The sequence below is a fragment of the Delphinus delphis genome, chromosome X, assembly GCF_949987515.2.
Source record: "Delphinus delphis chromosome X, mDelDel1.2, whole genome shotgun sequence".
Lineage (NCBI taxonomy): Eukaryota > Metazoa > Chordata > Mammalia > Artiodactyla > Delphinidae > Delphinus > Delphinus delphis.
The window spans coordinates 63087042-63110561 of record NC_082704.1 but is presented as its reverse complement, the minus strand read 5'-3'; the positions used below and the strand labels follow the sequence as shown (position 1 = coordinate 63110561).

The following is a 23520-nucleotide window of genomic DNA, read 5'->3' as shown; positions in this document are numbered from 1 at the left end:
AAAAGTATGAGATTAGATCACTCCCTAACACCATACACAAAAGTAAGCTCATAATGGATTAGAGACCTAGGTGTAAGGCCAGAAACTATCAAACTCTTAGAGGAAAACATAGGCAGAACACTCTATGACATAAATCACAGCAGGATCCTTTTTGACCCACCTCCTAGAGAAATGAAAATAAAAAACAATAAACAAATGGGACCTAATGAAACTTCAAAGCTTTTGCACAGCAAAGGAAACCATAAACAAGATGAAAAGACAACCCTCAGAATGGGAGAAAATATTTGCAAATGAAGCAATTGACAAAGGATTAATCTTCAAAGTTTACCAGCAACTCATGCAGCTCAATAACAAAAAAACAAACAACCCAATCCAAACATGGGCAGAAGACCTAAATAGACATTTCTCCAAAGAAGATATACAGACTGCCACAAACACGTGAAAGAATGCTCAACATCATTAATCATTAGAGAAATGCAAATCAAAGCTACAATGAGATATCATCTCACACCAGTCTGAATGGCCATCATCAATAAATCTAGAAACAATAAATGCTGGAGAGGGTATGCAGAAAAGGGAACACTCTTGCATGGCTGGTGGGTATGTGAATTGGTACAGCCACTATGGAGAACAGTATGTAAGTTCCTTAAAAAACTACAAATTGATCTACCATATGACCCAGCAATCCCAGTACTGGGCATATACCCTGAGAAAACCATAATTCAAAAAGAGTCATGTACCAAAATGTTCATTGCAGCTCTATTTACAATAGCCCGGAGATGGAAACAACCTAAGTGTCCATCATTGGATGAATGGATAAAGAAGATGTGGCACATATATATAATGGAATATTACTCAGCTATAAGAAGAAACGAAATTGAGCTATTTGTGGTGAGATGGATGGACCTAGAGTCTGTCATACAGAGTGAAGTATGTCAGAAAGAGAAAAGAAATACCGTATGCTAACACATATATATGGAATTTAAGAAAAAAAATGTATTGAAGAACCTAGGGGTAAGATAGGAATAAAGACAAAGACCTACTAGAGAATGGACTTAATGATATGGGTAGGGGGACGGGTAAGCTGTGATAATGTGGGACAGTGGTATGGACATATATACACTACCAAACGTTAAACAGATAGCCAGTGGGAAGCAGCCGCATAGCACAAGGAGACCAGCTCAGTGCTTTGTGACCACCTAGAGGGGTGGGATATGGAGGGTGCGAGGGAGGAAATTGCTAGAGGGAAGAGATATGGGAGCATATGTGTATGTACAACTGGTTCACTTTGTTATAAAGCAGAAACTAACACACCATTGTAAAGCAATTATACCCCAGTAAAGATGTTAAAAAAAAAGTCACAAATGTGTGGGGGTCTTACAATGACTGTCTCCCCCAGGAGTTTTTAACTCTCAAATTTGTCCACAGTGAGCCGCAAGCAATTCATTAAGTATATTTCTGGTTTCTCTACCCCAGCACTGCTTCCCATGGAGGTTTATGATTATGATTTTCTGTATTGGTGAATTGTGATTCTCTGTATCTGCCTGTCTTTCTTTCCAATTTTAGTGTCAGCAGTTCTCCCACTCCTCACTTCTCTGATGAATCTAAGAAGAGTTTTTAATTTTTCAGTTTTCAGCTTTTTACCTGTTGTTAGGACAGAATAATGACTTCCAAGCTCCTTACCTTCTGGACTAGAAAGGGGAAGTCCTGGATCTCATACGTGGAATCTAAAGAATAAAACAGAGGGATCTGCGAAGATAATGGAGAAGAAAGAACCTGAGCTCACCTCCTCCCATGAGCACACCAAAGTCACAACTATCCTCAGGATTACCATTGATGAGAAAGACTGGATGCTACTAGAAAATATCTATAACTAAAGACATAAAGAAGGGGGCTTCCCTGGTGGCGCTGTGGTTGAGAATCTGCCTGCTAATGCAGGGGACACGGGTTTGAGCCCTGGTCTGGGAGGATCCCACATGCCACGGAGCAACTAGGCCCGTGAGCCACAACTACTGAGCCTGCGTGTCTGGAGCCTGTGCTCTGCAACAAGAGAGGCCGCGATAGTGAGAGGCCCGCACACCGCGATGAAGAGTGGCCCCCACTTGCCACAACTAGAGAAAGCCCATGCACAGAAACGAAGACCCAACAGAGCAAAAAATAAAAAATAAATAAATTAAAAAAAAAAGGAAGAGAGAGAGGTTGAGGTATCTATCAAAAAAAAAAAAAAAGAAAAGAAAAGACATAAAGAAGGGACTACAATGACAGGTAGGAGTAGTGGATTCATGATATAATCAAGTCCCATACCCCTGGGAGGGTGACCCACAAACTGGAGAATAATGATATTGCAGAGATTCTTCAACAGGTGTGAGAGTTCTGAGCCCTACTTAGAGCTCCCCAGCCTTCGAGTCCTGCACCAGGAAGATGAGCCCCTAGAGCATTTGGCTTTGAACTCCAGTGGGGTTTAATTTTAGGAATCCCAAAGGACTGGGGGAAATAGACTTTACTCTTAAAGGGCGCACACAAAATCTCATGTTCACCAGGACCAAGGGCAAAAGCAGTGATTTTATAGGAGCCTGGACCAGACCTACCTGCTGTTCTTGGAGAGTCTTCCAGAGAGGTAGGGGGCAGATGTGTCTCACTCTGGGAACATAGATACTGGCAGCAGCCATATTTGGGAGCTTTCCATCACATGTACAATAGTGCCAGCAGGTGCCATCATGGGATCCTCGCTCTAGCTCATTATCACAAAGACCTGGCCCCACCCAACAGCCTATAAGCACCAGTGCTGGGATGCCTCAGGCCAAACAACTAACTGGGCAAGGACAAAAGCCCCACCCATCAGCAGATAGGCTGCTTAAAGAATTCCTGAGGCCGCAGGTGACCCTAGACACATCTCTTCCCACCAGAGGGCCAAGACCAAGCTTCACCCACCAATGGGCAGGCACAGGAATCCTGCACTACCCTCTAGACTAGCCTCACCCACTAGGGAGCAGACACCAGATGCAAGAAAACCACAAATCTGTAGCCTGTGGACCCAGATCACCCACAGCTGTCCAGACTCTACCCTGGGACCAGCTAGGCCCTGGCTCTGCAAACTAGCAGGCCAACACAAGTTTGAGGACACCCTGGGCCCCATGTCCAACTGTGTCAGGAACTGGCCTCACCCCACCAGTGATCTGACACCAGCTCTGAGATCCCTGAGCCCTGCAGGCACACTCTAGGAAATGGCTCTTCCTGCTGATTGTTACACTTGACAGGATGCTTTGTTATAGCACATGCTATGTATTTCAAATGGACAAAAAAATGGTATTATCTACATTATTTTAAGATAAATTGCCTTTGAATGAGAGCTTCCTTTCCAGTACTTTGAGGTCTACAAAGCGTATCTATAAAAAATCACCATTGTGGAAAATAGAGACTGAGTGGGGGACTACCCTGGCGGTCCAGTGATTAAGACTTTGCCTTCCAATGCAGGGGGTGAGGGTTCAATCCCTGGTCAGGGAGCTAAGAGCCCACATACCTCACAGCCAAAAAACCAGAACATAAAACAGAAGCAGTATTGTTACAAATTCAATAAAGACTTTAAAAATAGTCCATATAAAAAAAATCTTAAAAAAAGACTGAGGCGGGGCTTCCCTGGTGGGACAGTGGTTGGGAGTTCGTCCGCCTGCCGATGCGGGGGACGCGGGTTCGTGCCCCGGTCCAGGAGGATCCAGCATGCCACGGAGCGGCTGGGCCTGTGGGCCATGGCCGCTGGGCCTGCACGTCCGGAGACTGTGCTCCGCTGCGAGGGAGGCCACAGCAGTGAGGGGCCCGCGTAGCGCAAAAAAAAAAAAAGAAAAAAAAAAAGACTGAGGGAGAGAGGCTGTGGTTTTTCTTTTTGATTAGTTGCTATAACACTGTCCTTCAGGTGGCTGAGGAATTATCATATTTTCTTTAGACATCATTAAACTCTTAGACATCAATAAAGCTCTTGCAAGACAACTTTTATGCTATAGGAATTCTGCCATTTTGCTAGCACCAACATGGCTCTTCAGCTCACAACTCCATTACAACTATTAACTACATTCATACTATTTTTGTTATAAATCTTCCAAAGTGGTGTGATTCTGAGTATTTAGGTCCACATTCTGTTTTAAGGCTCTATATCCATTTTTCATAAAGAGTTACTATCCCTTTCTATCTTGTGTCATGTCTTCATCATTTTCTAGACTCCAGCTAACTGTGCAATCTCCTCCTCCTTTCTGGCTTTCTTCATGTTCTAACAGTCAGAAATTTCAGGAGACTTTTACTCCTCTGGAGTGAAATTGCCTGGGTTCAAGCCCTCTTTACCACTCACATTGCTGTGTGACTTCAGGTGAGAGACTTGAATCTTTCCTGGCCTCAGTTTTTCCATCTGAAAAAGAGGAGGAAAATATCAACTTCATAGGGTTTCTGTGAAGATTAAATTCTTTGCTAAACTTTAGCACAGGGAGGAAGAGAGGACACTAGAAGAGGCAGTGTTTACCAGGCCATTATATCCAGCTTTTAGTCCTCACAACTTCTCAGTGCAGCAACTCCTAGTAATGTCCTCTTTATAGAGATAAAAACCCTTGAAACTCTAAGCTAATGGGTGGAGGAGTGCATACTAAAACACAAGCCTCTTATCTGTGATGCTCACAAATGTCTGCTACTTGCAGAGATTCCTCAGTTCTTGGAGGGATTTCTTACAAGCAAAATTGACAAAGTGAATTCCTGTACATTGAGTCCTTTGGCCTGGACTCCCAAGTTTTTTTCTTGCTACTTCATAAGGATACTCATAAGTATAACAAGCTTTTGGTTTCCTTCAGATGCATAGCAGTGAAGAACACAATGACTAATAGTATAATTTGGGACCATTGCCATGATTCATGCTAAAGTATACGTAGTTTTTTTTTTTTTTTTTTTTTTTTTTTTTGCGTTACGCAGGCCTCTCACTGTTGTGGCCTCTCCCGCTGCGGAGCACAGCCTCCGGATGCGCAGGCTCAGTGGCCATGGCTCACGAGCCCAGCCGCTCCGCGGCATATGGGATCTTCCCGGGCCAAGGCACGAACCCGTGTCCCCTGCATCGGCAGGCAGACTCAACCACTGCGCCACCAGGGAAGCCCAAGTATACGTAGTTTTACCCACCATTTGCATCAGCACAAATCCAACACATTTAAAATGGCAAATGACATCTTAGTATTATTATGAAAATAACATGGACCCTATGGACTCCCTGAATATGCCTTAAGTACCCCCAGGGGTTCACAGAACACACTTTGAGAACCACTGACTAAGCAGCCACCTAAAGACATGCATGAATTTCAACTATATTCCACAAGATGGTGCTATAGTAATGCACATCAGTAATTGAATGTTGGGTCAAGACTGATTTTAAAAATTTGGTTGGTTTCAGAAACCAATGTAGCTAAAATGTATATATTAAGAAAGTTGCCTTAAGTGGGCTCTTGGAGTACCAGGTCTATCTTATTATCTGAGCCCTCACCTCCAGCACATAACCTTGTTCCCTGAATACTGCTTTGCACATAGTTACATTCCATATAAACCCTTTCCTCAGGGGCACATTAACACCTCCTGTTAATTTGGATGGTCATATGTTGCAATCATGGACTCTCGAAACCTTATCAAATTTAATGCTTTTTCGTTAAGAATATTTTACCTCCTTCCAAATAACCTTCCACCTTTGTTCTTACAAACCATACACCCTGGAATTACATGTAACTTTCCTGGAGGTGAGATCTTTAAGTTCTGTGGTTCTAAAGCTGTATTTTCAGCGGGGGAGGAGCACAAATCCTTTTGTGACTTTGACAAAAGCTGTGGACCTTCCTCCCTGAAAAAAATGTACATATATGTACATGAAACTTTGCATACAATTTCAAAGAGCTTAGATATGCCCTGAAGCCACGACTCATGTTAAGAACTGCTTTAGTGGTAGAAACTCTTGCCAAGCCCCATCTAACTCTTTCAGTTTAGGTAAAAAAGAAGTTTGTATTACACAAAAGAGATCTGGAGTCTATATGTCCTCTTATTGTTTTGCTATTATTAAGAAGTTTGTATGCTATAGTGTTTTCATCCTTTAAAAATCCCATGCTTCTAGTTGATAAAGAGAAAAATTTAATATGCCCACCAGGATTTTGATATGGCTTTTTGACAAGGGGTCATTACTCTCCATGTTAAGGATTATGTCCTATCTTTTTCATATACACCACTAGCCAAGAACATTTTGCCAAACTTTATTTTTGTATTCTATATTACAAAGCAATAGGATCCATTTTATTTTTTAAATGTAAAATTATAATATTTAATATGACATTTGTTATCAAATTATCGGCAACCTACACTACCCTCAGGGCCTTTGACACTTTCTGAGAGGCTTACTGTCTGAAATTTCTCCTTTAAACATTTATTCATTCAATTCTTGAAGACTTTTCTTTGGAATTCCCTATTAAATGGTGAATTACCCAAGGAAAAGTACATGTTAAGCTGGTGGTTTAAGGTACATTCTGTGGATTCTTGGGTCTCATAAAAATGATCTAGAAAGCCTAAAAAGGTTTTGCTTTTTAAAAAAAAATTCTTTATTGGAGTATAATTGTTTTACAATGGTGTGTTAGTTTCTGCATTATAACAAAGTGAATCAGCTATACATATACATATATCCCCATATCGACTCCCTCTTGCATCTCCCGCCAACCCTCCCTATCCCATCCCTCTAGGTGGTCACAGGGCACCGAGCTGATCTCCCTGTGCTATGTGGCTGCTTCCTACTAGCTATTTTATTGTTTTTTTTTGCGGTACGCGGGTCTCTCACCGTTGTGGCCTCTCCCAATGCGGAGCACAGGCTCCGAACGCGCAGGCCCAGCAGCCATGGCCCATGGGCCCAGCCGCTCCGTGGAACGCGGGATCCTCCCGGACCGGGGCATGAACCCGTGTCCCCTGCATCGGCAGGCGGACCCTCAACCACTGCGCCACCAAGGAAGCCCCCCACTAACTATTTTACATTTGTAGTATGTATTAGTCCATGACACTCTCTCACTTCGTCCCAGCTTCCCTTTCCCCCTCCCTGTGTCCTCAAGTCCATTCTCTACACCTGCCTCTTTATTCCAGTCTTGCCCCTAGGTTCTTCATAACCATTTTTTTTTAGATTCCATATATATGTGTTAGCATACGGTATTTGTTTTTCTCCTTCTGACTTATCTCACTCTGTATGACAGACTCTAGGTCCATCCACCTCACTACAAATAACTCAATTTTGTTTCTTTTTATGGATGAGTAATATTCCATTGTATATATGTGTCACATCTTCTTTATCCATTCATCTGTTGATGGACACTTAGGTTGCTTCCATGTCCTAGCTATTGTAAATAGAGCTGTAATGACCATTTTGGTGCATGACACTTTTTGAATTATGGTTTTCTCAGGGTATATGCCCAGTAGTGGGATTGCTGGGTGGTATGGTAGTTCTATTTCTAATTTTTTAAGGAACCTCCATACTGTTCTCCATAGTGGCGGTACCAATTTACATTCCCACTAACAGTGCAAGAGGGTTCCCTTTTCTCCACACCCTCTCCAGCATTTATTGTTTGTAGATTTTTTGATGATGGCCATTCTTATTGGTGTGAGGTGACACCTCATTGCAGTTTTAACTTGCATTTGTCTAAGGATTAGTGATGTGGAGCATCCGTTCATGTGTTTGTGAGCAATCTGTATATCTTCTTTGGAGAAATGTCTATATAGGTCTTCTGCCCATTTCTGGATTGGGTTGTTTGTTTTTTTGATATTGAGCTGCATGAGCTGCTTATAAATTTTGGAGATTACTCATTTGTCTCTTGCTTCATTTGCAAATATTTTCTCCCATTCTGAGGGCTGTCTTTTTGTCTTGTTTATGGTTTCCTTTGCTGTGCAAAAGATTTTAATTTTCATTAGGTCCTGTTTCTTTATTTTTGTTTTTATTTCCATTTTCTAGGATGTGGATCAAAAAGGATCTTGCTGTGATTTATGTCATAGAGAGTTCTGCCTATGTTTTCCTCTAAGAGTTTTATACTGTCTGGCCTTACATTTAGGTCTTTAATCCATTTTGAGTTTTTTTTTGTGTATGGTGTTGGGGAGTGTTCTACTTTCATTCTTTTACATGTAGCTATCCAGTTTTCCCAGCACCACTTACTGAAGAGGCTGTCTTTTCTCCATTGTATATTCTTGCCTCCTTTATCAAAGATAAGATGACCATATATGTGTGGATTTATCTCTTGGTTTTCTGTTCTGTTCCATTGATCTATAGTTCTGTTTTTGTGCCAGTACCATACTGTCTTGATTACTGTAGCTTTGGAGTATAGTCTGAAGTCAGGGAGCCTGATTCCTCCAGCTCCGTTTTTCTTTCTCAAGATTGTTTTGGTTATTAGGAGGCTTTTGTTTTTCCATGAAAATTGTGATATTTTTTGCCCTAGCTCTGTGAAAAATTCCATTGGTAGTTTGATAGGGATTGCATTGAATCTCTAGATTTCTTTGAGAAGTATAGTCATTTTCTCAATGTTGATTCTTCCAATCCAAGAACATGGTATAGCTCTCCATCACTTTGTATCATCCTAAAATTCCTTCATCACTGTCTTATTGATTTCTGCATACAGGTCTTTGGTCTCCTTAGGTAGATTTATTCCCAGGTATTTTATTCTTTTTGTTGAAATGGTAAATGGGAGTGTTTCATTAATTTCTCTTTCAGATATTTCATCTTTAGTGTATAAGAATGCAAGACATTTCTGTGCATTCATTTTGTATCCTGCTACTTTACCAAATTCACTGAATAGCTCTAGTAGTTTTCTGGTAGAATCTTTAGGATGTATAGCATCATGGCATCTGCAAACAGTGACAGTTTTACTTCTTGTTTTCATATTTGGATTGTTTTTATTTCTTTTTCTTCTCTGATTTCTGTGGCTGAACCTTCCACAATTATGTTGATTAATAGTGGTGAGAGTGGGCAACCTTGTCTTGTTTCTGGTCTTAGTGGATATGGTTTCAGTTTTTCACCATTCAGAACAATGTTGGCTGTGGGTTTGTCATATATGGCCTTTATTATGTTGACGAAAATTCCCTCTATGCCTACTTTTCTGGAGGGCTTTTTGAATAAATGGGTGTTGAATATTGTCAAAAGCTTTTTCTGCATCTATTGAGAAGATCATATGCTTTTCTCCTTCAATTTTTTAATATGGTTTTATCACATTGATTTGTGTATAGTGAAGATTCCTTGCATTCATGGGATAAACCCCATGTGATCATGGTGTGTGATCAATTTAATGTGCTGTTGGATTTGGTTTGCTAGTATTTTGTTGAGGATTTTAACATCTATGTTCATCAGTGATACTGGCCTGTAGTTTTCTTTCTTTGTGACATCTTTGTCTGGTTTTGGTATCAGGGTGATGGTGGCCTCTTAGAATGAGTTTGGGAGTGTTCCTCCCTCTGATACATGTTGGAAGAGTTTGAGAAAGATAGGTGTTAGCTCTTCTCTAAATGTTTGATAGAATTCGCCTGTGAAGCCATCTGGTCTTGGGCTTTTGTTTCTTGGAAGATTTTAATCACAGTTTCAATTTCAGTGCTTGTGATTCGTCTGTTCATATTTTCCATTTCTCCCTGGTTTAGTCTCTGAAGGTTTTGCTTTTCTAATAATTTGCCCATTTCTTCCATGTTGTCCATTTTATTGGCCTGTATGTGCTTGTAGTAATGTCTCATGATCCTTAGTATTTCTGCAGTGTCAGTTGTTACTTCCTTTTCATTTCTAATTCTATTTATTTGAGTCTTCTCCCTTTTGTTTTTTTTTTTTTTTTGATGAGTCTGGCTAATGGTTTATCAATTTTGTTTATCTTCTCAAAGAGCCAGCTTTTAGTTTTATTGATCTTTGCTATCCTTTCCTTCATTTCTTTTTCATTTAGTTATGATCTGATCTTTATGATTTCTTTCCTTCTGCTAACTTTGGGGGTTTTTTGTTCTTTCTCTAACTGTTTTTGATGTAAGGGTAGGTTGTTTTTTTGAGATGTTTCTTGTTTCTTGAGGTAGGATTGTATTGCTATAAACTTCCCCTTAGAACTGCTTTTGCTGCATCCCATATGTTTTGGCTGATTGCGTTTTCATTGTCATTTGGTCCTAGGTATTTTTTGATTTCCTCTTTGATATTTTCAGTGATTTCTTGGTTATTTAGTAGCATATTGTTTAGGTTCCATGTGTTTGTATTTTTTACAGATTTTTCTTGCAATTGATATCTAGTCTCACAGTGCTGTGGTTGGAAAAGGTACTTGATATGATTTCAATTTTCTTATATTGATGAGGCTTTATTTGTGGACCAAGATATTATCTCTCCTGGAGAATGTTCCATGAGCACTTGAGAAAAATATGTATTCTGTTGTTTTTGGATGGAATGTCCTATAAATATCAATTAAGTCCATCTTATTTAATGTATCATTTAAAGCTTGTGTTTCCTTATTTATTTTCATTTTGGATGATCTTTCCATTTGTGAAAATGGGATGTTGAAGTCCCCTACTATGATTGTGTTACTGTTGATTTCCCTTTTATCACTGTTAGAATTTTTCTTATGTATTGAGGTGCTTCTGTGTTGTGTGCATAAATATTTACAATTGTTATATCTTCTTCTTGGTTTGATCCCTTGATCATTATTTAGTGTCCTTCTTTGTCTCTTGTGATAGTCTTTATTTTAAAGTTTAGTTTATCTGATATGAGTATTGCTACTCCAGCCCTCTTTTGATTTCTTTGGCATTGAATATCTTTTTCCATCCCTTCACTCTCTGTCTGTGTGTGTCCCTAGGTTTGAAGTGAGTCTCATCTAGACAGCATATATATGCATCTTGTTTTTGTGTCCATTCAGCCAGTCTATGTCATTTGGTGGGAGCATTTAATCGATTTACATTTAAGGTAATTATCAATATACATGTTCCTATTCCCATTTTCTTAATTGTTTTGAGCTCATTATTATAGGTATTTTCCTTCTCTTGTGTTTCTTGCCTATAGAAGTTCCTTTAGCATTTGTTGTAAAGCTGGTTTTGTGGTGCTGAATTCTCTTAGCTTTTGGTTGTCTGTAAAGGTTTTAATTTCTCCATTGAACATGAATGAGATCTTTGCTGGGTAGAGTAATCTTGGTTGTAGGTTTTTCCCTTTCATCACTTTAAATATGTCCTGCCACTCCCTTCTGGCTTGCAGAGGTTTTGCTGGAAGGTCAGCTGTTACCGTTATGGGGATTCCCTGTGTGTTATTTGTTGTTTTTCCCTTGCTGCTTTTAATATTTTTTCTTTGTATTTAATTTTTGATAGTTTGATTAATATGTATCTTGGCGTGTTTCTCCTTGGAATTTTCCTGTATAGACTCTCTGCACTTCCTGTGCTTGATTGACTATTTCCTTTTCTATATTAGGGAAGTTTTCAACTATAATCTCTTCAAACATTTTCTCAGTCCTTTTCTTTTTCTCTTCTTCTTCTGGGTCCCCTATAATTCGAATGTTGGTGCGTTTAATGTTGTCCCAGAGGTCTCTGAGACTGTCCTCAATTCTTTTCATTCTTTTCTCTTTATTCTGCACTGTGGTAGTTGTTTCCACTATTTTATCTTCCAGATCACTTATTCGTTCTTCTGCCTCAGTTATTCTGCTATTGATTCTTTCTAGAGAATTTTTAATTCATTTACTGTGTTTTTCATCATAGATTGTTTCCTCTTTAGTTCTTCTAGGTCCTTGTTAAATGTTCCTTGTGTTTTCTCCATTCTATTTCCAAGATTTTGTATCAACTTAACTATCATTACTCTGAATTATTTTTCAGGTAGACTGCCTGTTTCCTTCTCATTTGTTTGTTCTGGTGGGTTTTTACCTCGCTCCTTCATCTGGTGAGTAATTCTCTGTCTTCTCATTTTGCTTAACTTACTGTGTTTGGGGTTTCCTTTTCACAGGCTGCATATTTGTTATTCCTGTTGTTTTTAGTGTCTGCCGCCAGTAGGTAATGTTGGTTCAGTGGGTTTTGTAGGCTTCCTGGTTGAAGGGACTGGTGCCTGTGCTCTGGTGGATGAAGCTGGATCTTGTCTTTCTGTTGGGCAGGAATGCATCCAGTGGTGCGTTTTGGGGTGTCTGTGGCCTTATTATGATTTTAGGCAGCCTCTCTGCTAATGGGTGGTGTTTTGTTCCTGTCTTACTAGTTGTTTGGAATGGGCTGTACAGCACTGGAGCTTGCTGGTCATTGAGTGGAGCTGGGTCTTAGCATTGAAATGGAGATTTCTGGGAGAGCTCTTGCCGATTGATATTACATGGGACCAGGAAGTCTCTTGTGGTCCAGTGTCTTGAACTCAGCCCTCCCACCTCAGAGGCTCAGTCCTCTCACCCGTCTGGGGCACCAAGACCCTGTCAACCACATGGCTGCAGCATCAGTTGGCATTATTGTTGCTTTCTTTCTCTCTCAACAACTGAGCATGATAACATAGAGCCTCTTTCTTCTGAATCAGCAGAAGCTGAAGGATAGCTGGTGGGAGCAGGAGGAGCCACAGACACAGTTGATGTTTGATTCCAATGAAGTCAAAACAGTGCAAACCCCCCTTCTCTTTTTTTTTGCGGTACGTGGGCCTCTCACCGCCGTGGCCTCTCCCGTTGCGGAGCACAGGCTCCGGATGCACAGGCTCAGCGGCCATGGCTCACGGGTCCAGCCACTCCGTGGCATGTGGGATCCTCCCAGACCGGGGCACGAACCCGTGTCCCCTGCATCGGCAGGCAGACTCCCAACCACTGCGCCACCAGGGAAGCCCGCAAACCCCCCTTCTCTTGCACCCTGCACCAACTTTCTCAGCACACAATCTGCCACGTCACCACCTAAAAAGGTTTTGTTTGCAGTTTTAAAAATTTGTAAGTTTTGAATGAACAAAAACCTCAAATACAGGTGTTATGTATCAAATTTAACATATTGGAGTACAGTAATGCCTTAACTTTTGATTAACTTTGTAATATTAATTAATTAAAGATTTGCATCTATAGATTAGATTTATATTAGTAAAATGCCACTCTTTTTGTATTCTTATTGGAAGGGCTCAGCATACAATTTGTTTGGTAATACGATTCTTCTGAGAATAATTGCCATAAGCTATTAGTTACACTACTCCTACATATTTCTCTCTACACCTAATTGTGCCCTTCATACTTTTCCATCCAGTCCACTATCCCATCCTTCCTCTCATCAAACCCCTTCATGCTTTCTTAAATATATGTTTTACCAGGCACTCATTTACTCCCTTATATCATGTCTGATAGAGGCTCCAAAAGCCCCCTTTTTACTCACTGCTTTCAGTAATCTGATTTCCGCCAGACCCCAGCCATTTTTGCCTTCTTCTCTCAACAGTGCTGCTTTCTGAGGCTGTTTCTATGTACCACCTTTCTGACAGCTGGGGACTAATTTTAACTAGGGAGCGAGTAGTCTTTCTGGAAGGGGATGAGGGCAGAGGCAGTTCTGACTACAACTTGGTAAACAGGGCTGAATCTAACCAGATGCTACCAACCAAACATGCTGCTGCCTAAAGTTTACTCAGAGGTGAGTAACAGCTTGAGGACCTGACAGTGTAATCCAGAGGAAGGAATATTGCAATGATTGTAATTCCTTCAGTCTTTTTTCCCCCAGAATTTTTTTTTCAACCCCTAACTATACATGCAACTTTGGGCAAGTCACTTTCCTATCTGAGTTTCCTCATCATGGTGTACAGAACTTAAAAAGTTGGAGTCAAATAGCCTGGAGTCAAATAGCCTAGAGTCAAATTAGCCTGATTGCATGATCTTGAGGTCTAACACACTATGTTTAGGTGCTAAAAACAGAAAGAAAGGCCCAGGGCTACTGGGAATGAAGAAAGGCCCTGGGGTTGAGAGTAGATCAGTTCCAGGAGAAGGAGAGAAACCTTGGATAGGTTTCACTAGATGCTATGTGATGAGATGACAATAGATATAGAGGAGTAGAGGCCTGGGGAAGGTGATGGACTAGGGCACACTGGAACAAAAACCAAACTTTTCTTGTTTTGCAGTGTTGCTCTGCCCTAAATTACTATCGTCCAAACCCTTGCAGTGTGTCACCAGATGTCTCATTGCTGTCTCCCCTGCATTCTACCACTCAGCTTTGTAATTCCTTTTGCACGTGACCTTAAGACTAAATTTCCTAAAGTGCAACTTCATTTATGCCACTTCCCTTCTTTAAAAATATCAGCCAGTGATTTCCCATGGCCTACAGAATAAAATAGAAACTATTCTTGCTTTTAGGTCATTATTCATCTGTCCTCAACTAGTTTCCAAGTCTTATTCACTTCTCCCCTGCAGGTACTCAATGCACACGTCACTCTGGATTCCTTTTTCTTCCAACATGTAATGTCTATACTCACCTTAGTTGACAATCCTATCCATACTTTATGGTCTATTTCAAATGATCCTGTGTCTCTCAACTCTTCACTTCCTCTTTGGAGTGCTCTGCTGGTACCTTTCATAGGCAATTCCCACATTTTGTCTTGTGTGTGATTGCTTTTTGTATTAAATTTCCCTTTCTTAGGTGTAAGTTCCCGGAGGGTAGAGACTCCACGTCATTTCATCTGTATCGGTTTCTTCTATCTAAACCCTACAATTGTGCCTGGTATATTTCTGTGTGCATTGAGATTCAATAAATATTGAAATAAATGTAATACTTAAAAAATCTGCTTTCTCCAAACTCAGTTCTTTTTGTTCTGTTTTCTAAGTAATTGAAAAGGATTTTGAGCTATAAGACTTTTAGGGAACCATTCTGGTAGGGCATTTGTGTAGTAATTCTAGTACTAGTTTCCAGCTTTAACCTGATGTTCATCCCTACTGAAGCCAGCAAGTCTCTTAATATACTGGGGGCAGCTAAGAAAAAGTTTGTGACTGACTATTGAGTTACAACAATGTCTATTGAGATCAGAATGAGGACAATACCTATTATGATATAGTTTCAAAGGTTTCATATATTGCCCCTTTTTATTTCCTACTCTAGGATTCTAGAACCTCCACAAAGCAAACCTGACTATCTCAAACTGCCAGGGTTCTAGGGTTTCTGTCCATGTTACACTGTTCCTCCCACCAATTTCCCAAGGAAAACCTAGTACACATTATCCCTAAACTTCCACTTCAGAGCAGGTTAAACAACATTTCCTTGGAAACAGTTGATAGTATTTCCAACAAATGGAGAGGTGAGAATTGCATCTGTGGCCACTGTTAGGTACAATTATCTACTTAATGCAGAATTCTGCTATGTATTCTGGGGCCCAAGGGACTGTGGAGTAAGACAAATTAAATGAAAGTACTTAGATTTGAGTATTTGGATTGAAACTTAACAATTTTTAGTCCTGTGAGAGGCAGGGATTTTTGTACATGAGACAACTGAAATAAAATTGGAGAGACGCTGGGAGCAATTGGTTCAAGATGGTGGAGTAGAAGGACGTGCACTCACTCCCTCTTGCAAGAGGACTGGAATCACAGCTAGCTACTGAAGAATCATTGACAGGAAGACACCGGAACTCACAAAAAAAGATACCCCACAACCAAAGACAAAGGAGAAGCCGCAATGAGACGGTAAGAGGGGTTCAATCACAATAAAATCAAATTCCGTAACCACTGGGCGGATGATGCACAAACTGGAGAACAATTACAGCACAGAAGTCCACCCACTGGAGTGAAGGTCCTTAGCCCCACATCAGGCTTCCCAACCTGGGGGTCTGGCAACGGGAGGAGGAATTCCCAGAGAATCAGACTTTGAAGGCTAGTGGGATTTGATTGCAAGACATCAACAGGACTGGGGGAAACAGAGACTCCACTCTTGGAGGGCACACACAAAGTAGTGGGTGCATGAGACCCAGAGGGAAGGAGCAGTGACCACATAGGAGATGATCTCCTGCTGAGGCATGGGGTGGATGTGGCTTACTGCAAGGACAAGGACACAGGCAGCAGAAGCTCTGGGAAGTGCTCCTTTGCATAAGTCCTCCTGGAGTCCACCATTAGCCCCACCAAAAAGCCTGTAGCCTCCAGTGCTGGGATGCCTCAGGCCACAAAGCCAACAAGGAGGGAACTCAACCCCACTTATCAGAAGACAAGAAGATTAAAGTTTTATTGAGCTCTTCCCACCAGAACAACACCAGCTCTACCCACCACCAGTCCCTTTCATCAGGAAGCTTGCATAAGCCTCTGAGATAACTTTATCCACTAGAGGGCAGACAGAAGAAGCAAGAACTACAATCCTGCAGCCTGTGGAACAAAAACCACATTCACAGAAAGATAGACAAAGTGAAAAGGCAGAGAACTTTGTACCAGATGAAGGAACAAGATAAAATCCAAGAAAAACAACTAAATAAAGTGTATATAGGCAACCTTCTAGAAAAAGAATTCAGAATAATGATAGTGAAGATGATCCAGGACCTCAGAAAAAGAATGGAGGCAAAGATTGAGAAGATGCAAGAAATGTTTAACAAAGACCTAGAAGAATTAAAGAACAAACACCTACAAGAATTAAAGAACTGACAAACAGAGATGAACAATACAATAACTGAAATGAAAAACACACTAGAAGGAATCAATAGCAGAATAACTGAAGCAAAAGAATGGGTAAGTGACCTGGAAGACAGAAAGGTGGAATTCACTGCCACAGAACAGAATAAAGAAAAAAGAATGAAAAGAAATGAAGACAGCCTAAGAGACATCTGTGACAACATTAAACACACCCACATTCACATTATAGGGGTCCGAGAAGGAGAAGAGAGAGAGAAAGGACCCAAGAAGGTATTTGAAGAGATTACAGTCAAAAACGTCCCTAAGGTCTCCCAAGATAGGGGGTTGGCCAATCTGGGGCGTCCAAACCATCCAGAGAAGCTGGCAGGGAAGAAGCAACTCTTAGCACTTTTCGCTTCTGCAATCCTTTCCCCAGGACCACAAATCCCAGATGTCACTGTGGCCGCCCCCACCCCATTATTACCCTCCGAGGCTGGTAGTCTGGGTCGCCTGGGCCAGGAGTGCCCTCTAGCAGCAGACGAGAGCATCAGTACACAGACGCCAACAGCTTGGGAGCCTGGGAAACTGTGGCTGCACAGGCTGAGTGGACGGAGAGGACAGACATGGCGGTACTGCGAGGTCCATTCTGTCAGCAGGTGGTTAATTTTTAGATGAAACAAACACTCACTAATTTAGATGCGACAAAAATCACCACGTTTGGAGGAGCAACAAGATGGTGGAAGAATAAGACATGGAGATCACCTTCCTCCTCACAAATACATCAGAAATACATTTACATGTGGAACAACTCCTGCAGAACACCTACTGAATGCTGGCAGAAGACCTCAGACCTCCCAAAAGGCAAGAAACTCCCCACATACCTGGGTAGGGCCAAAAAAAAGAAAAAACAGAGACAAAAGGATAGGGATGGGACCTGCACCAGTGGGAGGGAACTGTGAAGGAGGAAAGGTTTCCACACAATAGGAAGCCCCTTTGCAGGCTGAGACTGCGGGTGGTGGAGGGGGGAAGCTTTGGAGCCATGGAGGAGAGAGCAGCAACAGGGGTGCGGAGGGCAAAGCAGAGACATTCCCACACAGAGGATTGGTGCCGACTAGCACACACCAGCCCGAGAGGCTTCTCTGCTTACCCGCCAGGGCAGGCGAGGGCTGGGAGCTGAGGCTCAGACTTCGGAGCTTAGATCCCAGGGAGAGGACTGGGGTTGGCGGCATGAACACAGCCTGAAGGGAGCTAATGTGCCACAGCTAGCTGGGAGGGAGTCTGGGAAAAAGTCTGGAGCTGCTGAAGAGGCAAGACACTTTTTCTTGCCTCTTTGTTTCCTGGTTTGCAAAGAGAGGGGATTAAGAGTGCCACTTAAAGGAGCTCCAGAGACGTGCGCAAGCCGCGGCTATCAGCGTGGACCCCAGAGATGGGCATGAGATGCTAAGGCTGCTGCTGCAGCCACCAAGAAGCCTGTGTGCAAGCACAGGTCACTATCCACACCTCCCCTCCCAGGAGCCTGTGCAGCCTGCCACTGCCAGGGTCCTGTGATCCAGGGACAACTTCTCCAGGAGAACACACGGCACACCTCAGGCTGCTGCAACGTCTTGTTGACCTCTGCCGCCGCAGGCTTGCCCTGCATCCCTTACCCCTCCCTCCCCACGGCCTGAGTGAGAGACCTGCCTAATCAGCTGCTCCATTAACCCCGTCCTGTCTGAGCGAAGAACAGACGCCCTCAGGAGACCTACATGCAGAGGCGGGGCCAAATCCAAAGCTGAAACCCAGGAGCTGTGCGAAGAAAGAAGAGAAAGGGAAATTTCTCCCAGCAGCCTCAGGAGCAGTGGATTAAATCTCCACAATCAACTTGATGTAGCCTGGATCTGTGGAATACCTGAATAGACAATGACTCATCCCAAATTGAGGAGGTGGACTTTGGGAGCAACGATATATATATTTCCTTCCATTTTTTTCATTTTGTGAGTGTGTATGTGTATGCTTTTGTGTGTGATTTTGTCTGTATAACTTTGCTTTTACCATTTGTCCTAGGGTTCTCTCTGTCCTTTTTTTTTTTTTTCTTTTTTCAGTATAGTTTTTAGAGCTTATTATAACTGGTGAATTTGTTTTTTGGTTTGGTTGCTCTCTTCTTTCTTTCTTTCATTCTTTTTTTGCATTATATTTAAATTTTTTTTAAATAATAAATTTTTATTTTAATAACTTTGTTTTATTTTATTTTATTTACTTCTTTCTTTTGTTCTTTCTTTCTTTCTTTTACTCACTTTTATTCTGAGCTGTGTGGATGACAGGCTCTTGGTGCTCCAGCCAGATGTCAGGGCTGTACATCTGAGGAGGGAGAGCCAAGTTCAGGACACTGGTCCACAAGAGACCTCCCAGCTCCATGAAATATCAAATGGTGAAAATCTCCCAGATATCTCCATCTCAACGCCAAGACCAGCTCCACTTAATGACCAACAAGCTACAGTGCTGGACTCCCTATGCCAAACAACTAGTCAGACAGGAACACAACCCCACCCATTAGAAGAGAGGCTGTCTAAAATCATGATAAGGCCCCAGACACCCCAAAACACAACACCAGACGTGGACTTGCCCAACAGAAAGACAAGATCCAGCCTCATCCACCAGAACACAGGCACTAGTCTCCTCCACCAGGAGGCTTACACAACCCACTGAACCAACCTTAGAGCCTTGGGGCAGACACCGAAAACAACAGGAAATATGAACCTGCAGCCTGCAAAAAGGAGACCCCAAACACAGTAAGTTAAGCAAAATGAGAAGCAGAGAAACACACAGCAGATGAAGGAGCAAGGTAAAAACCCATCAGACCTAACAAATGAAGAGGAAATACGCAGTTTACCTGAAAAAGGATTCAGAATAATGATAGTAAAGATGATCCAAAGTCTTGGAAATAGAATGGAGAAAATACAAGAATCGTTTAACAAGGACCTAGAAGAACTAAAGAGCAAACAAACAGTGATGAACAACACAATAAATGCAATTAAAGATTCTCTAGAAGGGATCAATAGCAGAATAACTGAGGCAGAAGAACTGATAAGGGATCTGGAAGGTAATATAGTGGAAATAATTACTGCAGAGTAGAATAAAGGAAAAAGAATTAAAAGTATTGAGGACAGTCTCAGACACCTCTGGGACAACATGAAATGCACAAACATTCGAATTATAGGGGTCCCAGAAGAAGAGAAAAGGACAGGGACTGAGAAAATATTTGAAGAAATTATAGTTGAAAATTTCCCTAATATGGGAAAGGAAACAGTCAAGTAGAGGAAGTATAGAGAGTCCCATATAGGATAAAGCAAAGCAGAAACATGCCAAGACACATATTAATAAAACTGTCAAAAATTAAATACAAAGAAAGCAGAATAAAAGCAGCAAGGGAAAAATAACACACAAGGGAATCCCCATAAGGTTAACATCTGATCTTTCAGCAGAAACTCTGCAAGCCAGAAGGGAGAGGCAGGACATATTTAAAGCGATGAAGGAGAAAAACCTACAACCAAAATTTCTCTACCCAGCAAGGATCTCATTCAGATTTGATGGAGAAATTAAAAACTTTACAGACAAGCAAAAGCTAAGAGAATTCAGCACCACCAAACCTGTTTTACAACAAATGCAAAAGGAACATTTGTAGGCAAGCAACACAATAAAAGGAAAAGACCTACAATAATAAACCCAAAACAATTAAGAAAATGGTAATAGGAACACACATATCAATAATTACCTTAAATGTAAATGGATTAAATGCCCCAACCAAAAGATACAGACTGGTAGAATGGATACAAAAACAAGACCCGTATATATGTTGTCTACAAGACACCCACTGCAGACATAGGGACACATACAGCCCAAAAATTAGGGGATGGGAAAAGATATTCTATACAAATTGAAATCAAAAGAAAGCTGGAGTAGCAACTCTCATATCAGAAGAAATAGACTTAAAAAAAAGACTATTACAAGAGACAAAGAAGGACACTACATAATGATAAAAGGATCAATCAAAAAAGAAGATATAAAAATTGTAAATATTTATGCCCCCAACATAGGAGCACCTCAATACATAAGGCAAATTGCAGACTCAATGCAATCCCTAACCAACCTATCAAACTACCACTGGAATTTTTCACATAACTAGAACAAAAAATTTCACAATTTGTATGGAAACACAAAAGACCCCAAATAGCCAAACCAATCTTGAGAAAGAAAAACAGAGCTGGAAGAATCAGGCTCTCTGACTTCAGACTACACTGCAAAGCTACAGTCATCAAGACAATGTGGTACTGGCACAAAAACAGAAATATAGATCAAAGGAACAGGATAGAAAACGTAGAGATAAACACATGCACATATGGTCACCTTATGTTTGGTAAAAGAGGCAAGAATATACAGTGGAGGAAAGACATCCTTTTCAATAAGTGATGCTGGGAAAATTGGACAGCTATATGTAAAAGAGTGAAGTTAGAACACTCCCTAACACCATACACAAAAATAAGCTCAAAATGGATTAAATACCTAAATGTAAGGCCAGACACTGTCAAACTCTTAGAGGAAAACATAGAAAGAACACTCTATGACATAAATCACAGCAAGATCCTTTTTGATCCACCTCCTGGAGAAATGGAAATAACAACAAAAATAAAGAAATGGGACCTAATGAAACTTAAAAGCGTTTGCACCTCAAATAAAACCATAAACAAGATGAAAAGACAACCCTCAGAATGGGAGATAATATTTGCAAATGAAGCAACTGACAAAGGATTACTCTCAAAAATTTACAAGCAGCTCATGCAGCTTAATATGAAAAAAACAAACAACCCAATCCAAAAATGGGCAGAAACCTAAGTAGACATTTCTCCAAAGAAGATATATAGATTTCCAACAAACACATGAAAGGATGCTCAACATCACTAATCATTAGAGAAATGCAAATCAAAATTACAATGAGATATCATCTCACACCAGTCAGAATGGCCATCATCAAAAAATCTAGAAACAATAAATGCTGGAGAGGGTGTGGAGAAAAGGGAACCCTCTTGCCCTGTTGGTGGGAATGTAAATTGATACAGCCACTATGGAGAACAGTATGGAGGTTCCTTAAAAAACTAAAATTAGAACTATCATACGACCCAGCAATCCCATGACTGGGCATATACTCTGAGAAAAGCAGAATTCAAAAAGAGTCATGTACCACAATGTTCATTGCAACTCCATTTACAATAGCCAGGATATGGGAGCAACCTATGTGTCCATCAAGAGATGAATGGATAAAGAAGATGCGGCACATATATACAATGGAATATTACTCAGCATAAAAAGAAACGAAATTGTTATTTGTCATGAGGTGAGTGGACTTAGGGTCTGTCATACAGAGTGAAGTAAGTCAGAAAGAGAAAAACAAATACCGTATGCTAACACATATATATGGAATCTAAAAAAAAAAGTTTATGAAGAACGTAGTGGCAGGACAGGAATAAATATTCACACCTACTAGAGAATGGACTTGAGGATAAGGGGAGGGGGATGGGTAAGGTGAGACAAAGTGAGAGAGAGGCATGGACATATATACACTACCAAATGTAAAATGGGTAGCTACTGGGAAGCAGCCACATAGCACAGGGAGATTAGCTCAGTGTTTTGTGACCACCAGAGGGGTGGGTTATGGAATGTGAGAGGGAGGGATATGTAATAGGGAAGAGATATGAGGATATACGTATATTTATAACTGATTTACTTTGTTATAAAGCAGAAACTAACACACCATTGTAAAGCAATTATAGTCCAATAATGATATTTTAAAAAAAAGTCCCATACATCGGAAAGGAAATAACCACCCAAGTCCAGGAAGTGCAGAGAGTCCCAGGCAGGATAAACCCAAGGAGAAACATGCCAAGACACATAGTAATCAAGTTGACAAAAAACTATGACAAAGGAAAATAATTAAAAGCAACAAGGGAAAAATGACAAATAACATACAAGGGAGTTCCCATAAGGTTAACAGCTGATTTCTCAGCAGAAACTGTACAAGCCAGAAGGGAGTGGCACGGTATATTTAAACTGATGAAAGGAAAGAACCCACAACCAAGATTACTCTTCCTGGCAATGATCTCATTCAGGTTCGACAGAGAAATCAAAAGCTTTACAGATAAGCAAAAGCTAAGAGAATTCAGCACCCCCAAACCAGTTCCACAACAAATGCTAAAGAAACTTCTCTAAGTGGGAAACACAAGAAAAGAAAAGCACCTAGAAAAACAAACCCCAAACAATTAAGAAAATACCAATAGGAACATACATATTGATAATTACCTTATATATGAATGGATTAAATATTCCAACCAAAAGACACAGGCTCAGTGAATAATACAAATACAAGACCTGTATATATGCTGTCCACAAGAGACCCACTGCAGACCTAGGGACACATACAGACTTAAAGTGAGGGGATGGAAAAAGAAATTCCATGCAAATAGAAATCAAAAGAAAGCTGGAGTAGCAATACCCATATAAGATAAATTAGACTTAAAGAATATTACAAGAGACAAGGAAGGACAATACATAATGATCAAGAGATCAATCCAAGAGGAAGGTATAAAAATTACAAATATATATGCACCCAACATAGGAGCACCACTATACATAAGACAAGTGCTAACAGCTATAGAAGAGGAAATTGACAGTAACACAATAACAGTGGGGGAATTTAACACATCACTTACACCAATGGACAGATCATCCAGATAGAAAATTAATAAGGAAACACAAGATTTAAATCGCACAATAGACCAGATAGATTTAATTGATATTTATAGAACATTCCATCTGAAAATAGCACATTACACTTCTCAAGTGTGCATGGAATATTCTCCAGGATAGATCACATTTGCATCACAAATCAAGCCTCAGTAAATTTAAGAAAACTGAAATCATATCAAGTATATTTTCCGACCACAACACTATGAGATTAGAAATAAATTACAGGGGAAAA

At 40.8% G+C, this 23520-nt stretch overlaps 1 pseudogene; it reads right to left on the bottom strand.

Annotated features, from left to right (window-relative positions):
- Window positions 1-3884: 3884 nt before the first annotated feature.
- On the bottom strand, window positions 3885-13235 carry LOC132418155 (ubiquitin-conjugating enzyme E2 variant 1 pseudogene; annotated as a pseudogene).
- Window positions 13236-23520: the final 10285 nt, after the last annotated feature.